The sequence below is a fragment of the Sebastes fasciatus genome, chromosome 21 (assembly GCF_043250625.1).
Source record: "Sebastes fasciatus isolate fSebFas1 chromosome 21, fSebFas1.pri, whole genome shotgun sequence".
Taxonomy (NCBI): Eukaryota; Metazoa; Chordata; class Actinopteri; order Perciformes; family Sebastidae; genus Sebastes; species Sebastes fasciatus.
In genome coordinates, this window is record NC_133815.1 from 6956254 (window position 1) to 6966025 (window position 9772).

The 9772-nt window shown below is 42.0% G+C and overlaps 1 protein-coding gene across 2 annotated transcripts in view; it reads right to left on the reverse strand.

The window, feature by feature from the left end:
* The window catches only part of gli3 (GLI family zinc finger 3), a 104585-nt gene extending 96650 nt beyond the window's left edge, over positions 1 to 7935 (reverse strand). For both annotated transcript variants that reach the window (XM_074622505.1, XM_074622504.1), the window contains exon 1: positions 7528 to 7935. The gene's annotated coding sequence lies outside the window, so the exon portion shown is untranslated. The remainder of the gene's footprint in view (positions 1 to 7527) is intronic.
* Positions 7936 to 9772: the final 1837 nt, after the last annotated feature.

Here is a 9772-nt window from a genome sequence, read left to right on the forward strand (position 1 = left end):
ATAAGTTCACCCTTTGCAGGAGAGACAGTTAGTGATGAATCAGATCAGAGGAACAGTGTACAGTGTAATCATCCTCACATCTCCCCTCCTCCACCCTGCTTGCCTGACAAGCAGAGACAACCTGGCTCCCAGCTACGCAATCTGGCACCTATCACACACACGACTGGCAGATCACCACACACACGTTCATTCAGCTAATCACTCACACACACAATCATTCTTACCTCTAGGACACGGAACCTAGTTTATCAGTTCGCCGGTCGATGTATGTAAATCTCCCCAACAATGTGTGTACTAATGGCTTATTACCCTGCGTTAGCTGGTTTGCATTGATCTCTACGCCAGAGGGAAGCGGGGAAACTAGAGCAGTTCGCTGCTCATATGTACCGAGCAGGACTATAATCACATCCCAGCTTGTTTCAATAAAAGCAACATTAGCATAAACCATCTCAAACACACTAAAACCTTCACCCCCGCTCGGTCCGTGCAAGAAAAAGGGGGGGGAAAAACTTTCCTGGATTACGGGGTAATCAAGGCCATATGGGATGGGTCGGCATAACTTCTCTGAAGTGTACAGATTGTCTCCACAGATTATGACTTTCTACATTTTTTTTTTTCCAGAGGAGCAAATCTTTAGAGAGAAAAGAAAGTGATTCTCTCGGGGAACTAGTAGCTGCAGAGGGTTTAGGTATAACACCAAACTGGGTTCCTTGTGCTGGGAGGGTGGCTGAGGGAGCGTTAGGGGGCTGAAGGAAGCCCAGGTAGAGTCATAGGCAGTAATGGGAGGAGACAGGGACTTAGAGCGCCACACAAAAGCCAGGCTTTATAAATAATTCCAAAAGCTAACAGGCTCCCTTGTATGTGTGAATCTGTGAAATACATTCACACATGAATGCACACACACACACACCAGGGGGAATACACACCCCTCCACTGGGGCTGACCTGCCTCGATTGGTAAATTTGTGTTCTTGCATAGATGATGCAAAAAAACAAAAATAAAAAGGTCCATTTTAGCAACACACACACACTGACACACTCACTCACTCATAATGCAGGGCAGCAAAGCACACCGGAGACCTGTCTTGTAAATCTCTTTGTGAAAGCAGCTTTGGGGGGTAGACAGGGGCTTACACACTGAGCCCTGAGGTAGAGCTACAGACTCCACTCCCTCTAACCCCCCCATGGTCTTTCTCCCTCTCCCACACACATACTCTTCCTCACTTTCCGTCTACCCCACATTTCCTGCCCTTCTCTCACCTTCTCTCCCTCCCCTCCCTTCCCATTCCTCCCCTCTCCCCTCCGTCCTAGCGCGGGCTCCAGAGCGCTGGTCCTTTAGCCCCGCAGGCTCCCGCGGCGTTGCGGTGACTAATGTCCTGCCTTTGCTCAGACAATGAGTTTGAGACTGAGCCGGGAAAGTGTTGAGGAGGGAAAAAGACTCCGGCACCTTTTGACAAATGGAACCCTTCGCACTCCCGTGCCCACTGAGGGAGGCTTTACAATGTCGCGCTCCACGCTCCGCGTCCTCCGAGGGGACGGCTGCAACCCGCAAAAGCCGCATCTGGGGGAACATAATGAATTCTTTGGGAACCTGGCCTTCTTCATGAATAAGATATATTTCCAAAGCATGTCGACCCCTCTTAATAAAAACACCAGTCTGGCAGGAATAGCCAAAGCCGTTTTAGGGCCGCATGTACACGTTAATATTTCTGTTTCTCTATAAATTTTCTCGGGCCTACTTCTTTTCCAGGCCTGTCACTGCAAGGCCAGTGCTGTATTCTCCCTGGAAGCTGGAGGAGCCACGATGACAAACTGTCATTAAAAACGGCTGGAGTCCCTCTCTTTCAAGGAACTCAAACTCTTGGATGCGCCCTCCTCTTCCCCACGCACCCTACCCCCCATGCAACCCTGAAAGGAACTGGGCTTTGTCTGAGGAGCAAAGGAGAGAGGAATCCCCCCCTCTTCAACCCTACCTCCCCTCCCCGAACCCTGTTCCTCACTCCCTGCGGAGTATTGTTAAAACACAGCCCCCTCTCTTTCCGTGGCCCGGGCTCTTAAAACAGCGTGCTTTGCATGAGAAAAAACGATTAGTCTTCAAATGCTGCGCTGTCAAAGGAGGGCTCTTTCAGGTTGGGGCAGAAATTTGCTCAGATAGTAGAGTTCCCCCTTTTGTTTTTCTAAGATGAGGCATTATTAGAGCCGGGGTCTGTTAGCATTCATTGCTGAGAAGAACACACTAGAGGGGTTTATATATACGGGATGCCCGGCCCCCTCTCCTTTTTCCAACTTGCCCCAAGTCCGCAGTAGACGGAAATGAAGGAGCAGAGTGGGGGAAGAGGTACTCATCTAAACATGTTTGGAGAGGAGAGAGAATGTCCGGGCATGTGCTTCTTTCAGGTATTAACCTTGGGATTTACATTTGACATTCAAACAATAGCCCCCTCCTTGACCTCCACTCCAGGGCGCAGCAATGCTCCGGGATAACTCCCACTGAAAGACAACTAAGCAGCATGGGATTGCAAACACATGGGGTGCACATTGTGAGCATTATTGCATGACAATGCATAACTTAATTACTGGTGTTAAGGGCAGGAGTTTTGTTTGGAAAATGCACAGTTAACATTATAAGCTTTTCTTGCACGGTGGAGAAATGTGTACATAGTGGTGTGTTGGAGTAGACAGAGCCTGACTCATGGCTTCACACATCAAGAGGCAGGGGGTAAGTGACAGATCATTGTTCACAGCAAGCGGCCAGTTCATCTGTCCCCCCACTCACCACCCCGGCCGACGAAGCGCAGACCCCCTCACGGATGCCACAACCGGCTCCCATCAAAGCTGACACAATGCCACATCTGCAATAATAATAGCCCCGGCCCCGGGAAAACTGTGCTCAACTTTACACGCAGCCCGCAAGCAAATGGGCCCCCAAACCCGAAGCACTTCACCTCTTGCTGTTACACTTCACACCGCAGACTTAAACGACATTTTTTACGGCGGCTACAGCAAACAGAGGAGGGGACGAGCGGCGCCCACATGCAGGCGCGACCTGTCCTGTTTCTCCTCAAGTGTGTGAGAAAAGAAAACGCAGCCGCCGAGCTGGCACACTCAGAACCGGCATATTTGCAATAAAATTTACCATGACCTACAACGGGGCTTATGTTGAGCTGTCAGACACAACTTCATCGATCGTAAATTCAAATCATTTACTGTTTTCACTCTTTTTTTCTTTTCTTTTTTTTTTTTATTGCCGGCGTCTTCGGTGCCTCGCTCTGGGAGAGCAGTGGACCAGACTAATTGTCAGGTCCAGTTGGAGTTTCCAACAGACCAGAGTCATGGAAAACAAACCAGCCCTCTCTGCTAAAGCAACATGAGCTCCCACTTTTTTTCCTCCCATTTCTTATTTTTTCAGACAAATGAAAGAAAAAAAAGTTGCTTCCACAAGAGAGAGAAAAAGAGACAAAATAAAAACTGTATGAGTCAGAGAAGAAGAGCAGGGTGAATGAGCAGCATGTACATGCATGCAGTGTGAGTGCAGTGAATGTGCTGTTTGCAAAAAACCCCTGAAGATTCCTGAATGTGTGTAATATACATATCTAAAATTACAGCGTGATATCTCCCCTCACACCCTCTTCATCGCCACTTTCCCCCACATCGTATACGCACGCCTTATCCAAAGACATCACCCGGCTTGAAAGGTGCCTTTAGCAGGCTCCTTGAAGCGGGGAGCGGGGGTCCCGCTCTGGGACAATGATGGTTGAGGTGGAGGGGGAGCCGGGGGAGCAGGAACACATAGCATATTAAATCTGCTGGCGGAGCTGGGTCGTCCGCGCGGAGAGCCAGAAGAGCCAGATCTGAGGCATGCCCTGAAGGGATGGCTGGGCCTGGGGATTAGGAGGCCAAGGAGAAGCCCTTGCGAGCCCGAAGACCCCTTCTTGTCTCTGCTCGCACGCAAATGCATCCAGACGTTTTGACGCTTCTCAGGTTTGCCGTCTCAGCCCAACTTTTCATAGCTCTCCTCCTCGCAAACCACACCACACACACACACACACACACATTTCCACCCGCTCACATGCACAGCCTCTTTTTTTTTTCTCCCTCAATCACTACCTCTGTCTGACTTGTCCTCTTTCTTTCCCCCACTGTGTCTGTTTCATTTGATGTCAACATATCAAAGTACCAAATCATCAAAGTGGGAGATTTCTTTTGGGGGCCATCTACTCGACTACGCGAGTTACATGCAATGGAAGCAACAGCTAATCAAATCACGCAGGGAATTACTCCAAACTTCCTCTGGTCAGGTGCTTTCTGTGTGATTTAAAACTTAGAACAACTGTCATTATTTACACCTCTGTGTGGAAAAACCTGCAAAACAACACCACAAATAAACCTCATTATCTTAAGGAGAATCAACTTCCTCACATTAACCCTCGTTTTAACTAAACATTTGCCACCTCTTTGAGGGCTCCGGGTCGCAGCATTAGCACAACAACACAGCTCATTAGGGCCTCTTGCATACAAACCTGATAACAGGTATTCTTCCTGCAGGCAGGGTGTAAAAGGCCCGAGGACACAAGCTGCATAAATGCAAGGCCCTTAAAAAGAAGAGAGGGCCATACCTCAAAAGCTAATAGCACGTCATCTCCCTGCATTAACATGACAGCCCTTATTCTGCCAGGTCACAGGTCACCACAGGGCCGGCGTTCGCTATGCATAATTTTACTTAAAGGAGTGCTTAAAGTTGAGATAAAGCAGCACGCGGCTGCTATCTGACGGACGGACTCGATAGCCGCCTGCTCCTCACGCGTGGAGCTGAAGGAGCAGCGAGCGGCGATGATGCATCTCTGCTGGCTACAGTAAGCGAGTGGCTCCGAGTTGTGCATCTCATTCCAGCAGATTAGCATCTTAAACACTGCTGCATTCATCACTGCTGCTGCATCATAATGAGACAAAGTCCCCACTTTCGTTTTTTTTTGGTAAAGGTGCACCTGTTTGACATCAGCATCCCCCTTTAGGTAAAATATAATAGCACAAAAAACAATGTTTAATATTCACATATAATATTCACATATATTTAATATTAAATTGTGAATTGTGATTTTTTGTGATTGTTTTTTAAATAACATGAAGCTAATTTATATGTTTTATTATATATCACATACTGGATTTTGACATCCACATGTGTAAAAACAGAAATTAAACTTGTTTAAAGTTATTCTATAGAATATTAAATCCAAAAAATGTCACAGATTTCTCTTTCATGAATCACTCACTGAATTTTATTTAATTTTATAATTTTATTTTTGATTTAAATCACATTTAATTTAAGGCTTGTGGAAAATGTATGATATATAATATTTTATATAAATAAAATCAGATGCCATCCTAATTTTTGGCCTCAATTAATAATTATATATAGGGCAATTATATGGTGTTTTTAAGCATCAGTTTAATTTAAAAATAATTAACAACAATACACAATAAGCAAAACATATAGGGGAGAAATAATCTAAATAAAGAAAATTACAATTACATATGATTCTCATAAAGTAAATATAAAATATTAATGTTAAAATCTGAGGCCTGATCCGTCTCTTCATTCTTTTCCTTGTTAACTGAGCTGAATCATTGACATGACAGTGATTCATTCCCTGTGAAATGTTATTTAGTTATCATAAATAAAATAAGGTACATATTAAATGACAGTTTATGTGACAGTCCCTTTTTTATTTTACTAGACAAGAGCTAAAAAAAACTCTGCTCCGAGCCAAATCCTCAGCCAAGATGAGTGATGGAGAAGCCTCATAAAAAAACAGCTAAAAGGAGATTTTTATCTGTGTGAACTTGTGCTGTTAAACATCTCATTCGGTGTGTTCGTCTCAAGGCAGCCAGACCTGCGTTAATAATTTGCCAAGTGTCAAAAAAGAAAGGAGGATTTGAGCTGCACCGCATGGCTGAGCACCTCGGACCCTCGTCGTCTGTGTGTGAAACCCGAGAGCAGACAAGCAGATAAAATGTGGAACAGCTGGCGAGGACAGGAGGGAAACTTTCAAACAAATATCCGCACATGTGGAGGCTCGGGGGCGCTCACACGTTTTCATGTCCTGGACCCCCAAAAACACTTCTGTTAAGAGAGATTCCTTTCCACCCTGCACAAGTCCATGTTTGTTTTTTTAGTGATTTTAAATGAAGGGCTGTCTACAAAATTGTATTAGTGTTCTTATCCATTTTTAATTGTACCAAATGACAAGCTGACACATGCCTTTCTCCTGAAGTGAGCCTCAATTACACATTAAATATGGTCATACAATTATAAAATGCTTTTCTACCGTAAAAAAAACAATAGAAAAGCTCTGTAAGAAGAGTATAATAAACTGTGTTAAAGAGAGTGTATCAATATTTTCTTTAATAGAAATCCAAGGAATTCTAATAAACTAAATTACAGTGACTTTACTGTATTTCTAATTTTGCTTGGGGGCCCCACATGGACCCCTGCAGGGCCACAGACTCCCACTGTAATGGGCTTAAATTTCTCTGAGCACATGCCTTCAAACACGCCATGATGTCTCCTTACACACGTTTCTTCTTTTTTTTCTTTTTCTTTTTAAGGTGAAGCACATAATAATTAAAAAAAAACGTTCTAATGCAAATTGGCCGAATTGAAATTGAAAGATTTCCTAATCCTAATTTCTAAATGTTTCGACTCTTTGACACTTGTTAAATAAAATGAAAGTATACTGGAAACACACTGCAATTTTCACTTGTTTTAAAAAATATCAGCTACTAAATGAGTTATTAACAAGGATTTTTTATCTGCAGTGCAAATATTTCATCAAAAAAAGGCCTTTAAGATTTGAAAATACTATAAAAAAACTGTGATGTTTATAAAAATAAATATCTAAATGTTAAAGGTCAAAGGTCAGCGACAGGCTTGGTTGGATTTAACAAAATAAAACAGTGTGTGTAACTGTTTCAGTGAGTCTGCAGCCTCTAACAGGATAAACCGAATCAATAACAGACACTGAAATATGATCACACATGCACATAAATATGCATGCCCCCCCCATCCCACCACCACCACCCAAACCACCCTCCCCCCATGCAAGTTTCTTTAGGCAAAAGTCCAATAAAGTTTCTGCATAAAACTTTCAGTTCCCATCAGAATCACACGTGTATATCTATACTACAACACATCCATCACTATAACAAACTTTATGCAACTTTTTCAGACTAGTTTAGTTTGAAAGAAAAAGGCACATCTGTCTGTGTGAGACTTGTTAAGTGTGTTTTCTAACAACCAACACTTATTTCACAGAGCATAAATCACACACACCCAGGGCCAAGAAACACAAGACTGAGGGGCTGTTTTGGGGGGATTTCAACACCGATTAATGTTGTTTTTAAAAAGCCTACAAGTGTTTTTCTTTTTAATCCACTTCATGCATGTTAACTTGTATGATATGAAACATCTCCTCTCCTGTTTAACAAACTTTTAGACAATTTCTGGTGAGATTTTATGAGTTTTACTTACTTCTTTCTGGGTGATCCCCCCTCTTTTAATTCTTTTTATCTTCACAGGAATAAAAAAATCTTCTTTCTTCAGCTTCTTCTCTTCTCTAACTTGCAGATGTGCCTCTGGAGTTGCCTGGTGGGACTTTTTTCTTCTTTTCTTTTTTTTCTTTTTACGCAGCAGCAGCAAGTCCAACTCCAAAGCGTTGCAGCCAGAGTTTTTCCTCTCGCTTGTCTTTCTCCTCCTTCTCACAGTTTGCTGAGTCCAACCACCATCAGCCTGCCGAGGATATCTGCCGATAGCAGACCAAAGATGAGCCTGAAAACAACATGAGCGTGAGAGGAGAAGCGCGTGGAGAGTTGTTATTACATTTAGTGCGCTTTTTCCCGAGGAGAAGAGAGAGAGAGAAAGGGAGAGAGAGAGAGAGAGAGGGAGAGAGAGAGAGAGAGAGAGAGGGGAGTGTAGGACTCCAGCTGCTCCTTCCTTCTCCTGACTCCTCCCTTTAGGGTTGCTCCCTCCTTCACTCACTGACTCCCTCCTCTTTTTTACTTTCTGTACCCCTGTCTTTCCCCTTTCTTTCTTTAAGACAACATTTTTTAATCCTGTAGTCCTGATATTACAATTTAAGGAGCATAAAAACACATTTAACTCAGTTTACCACCCTCCTCTTCTTCATAGGCCTGGAGCACAACTCTACAACTCATCCAAGTTAGGGCATTAAAGAAAAATGTGTTTTCACAGACAAGAAAGTTAGATTTTGATTATCTTTGGTATTATTTCCTGTTTATTTTCTTCTTGTAACTTAGTCCTGAGTGACCAAATCAAGGACTCTATTTTATAAAAGATATGATTTCACCCGGCTAAAACATGCCACTTTTTAAAGGACAGCAAAAAATATGTTCCTCTGTACATTTACATAAATCCCTAGAATTAAATGTACAAGACATATGTAACATTTTACATTCCATCTGTGTTTTCACAGACAAGAAAGTAATATTTAGATTATCTTTTGCATTATTTCCTGTTTATTTTCTACTTGTCTGTGAGCTATGAGTTTTTGAATGAACCTGAGTACGTAATAGACCACATTATGGACTCTATTTTATAAAAAGATATGATTTCACCTGCAAAAACTGCCACTTTTTAAAGGACAGCAAAAAATATTTACATAAAACCCTATAATTAAATGCCTTTGTAATACAAATCTACAACTGATCCAAGTTAGGAAATTAAAGAAAAATGTGTTTTCACAGACAAGAAAGTTAGATTTTGATTATCTTTGGCATTATTTTCCTGTTTATTTTCTTCTTGTGTGTCCATGTAACTTAGCTATGAATGAACCTGGGTACGTAATGAACCACATTAAGGACTCTATTTTATAAAAAGATATGATTTCACCTGCTAAAACTGCCACTTTTTAAAGCAAAAAATATGTTGTACATATACATGTACATTTACATAAATCCCTATAATTAAATGCCTTTGTAATACAACTCTACAACTGATCCAAGTTAGGAAGTTAAAGACAAATGTGATTTCACTGACAAGAAAGTTACATTTTTATCATTTTTGGTATTATTTTCCTGTTTATTTTCTTCTTGTCTGTCCATGTAACTTAGCTATGAATGAACCTGGGTACGTAATGGACCACATCAAGGACTCTATTTTATAAAAGACATCATTTCACCTGCTAAAACTGCCACTTTTTAAAGGACAGTAAAACATATGTTCCTTTGTAAATTTACATAAATCCCTATAATTAAATGCCTTTGTAATACAACTCTATAACTGATCCAAGTTATCAAATTAAAGAAAAATGTGTTTTCACTGACAAGAAAGTTAAATGTTGATCATCTTTGGCATAATTTTCCTGTTTATTTTCTCCTTGTCTGTCCATGTAACTTAGTTCTGAGTGGTTGAATAAACCTGGGTACGTAATGGACCACATCAAGGACTACAAATGTTCCGATACCATTTTTTCCTTCACAATACTGATTCGGATACCTGAACTTGCGGTATTGGCCGATACCGAGTACCGATCCGATACCAGCGTGATAAGGAAAATACAGTTATTATTATTATAGTTTTTTCTGGGTTAATAAGTTATGTATCGGATCGGTGCATAGACTGGGGTACTCGCCGATACCTGATACAGAATTTTGGGCAGTATCGGACGCATTTCCGATACTGGTATCGGTACCGGAACGACTCTATCAAGGACTCTACTTTATAAATGACATTATCATTTCACCTGCTACAACTGCCC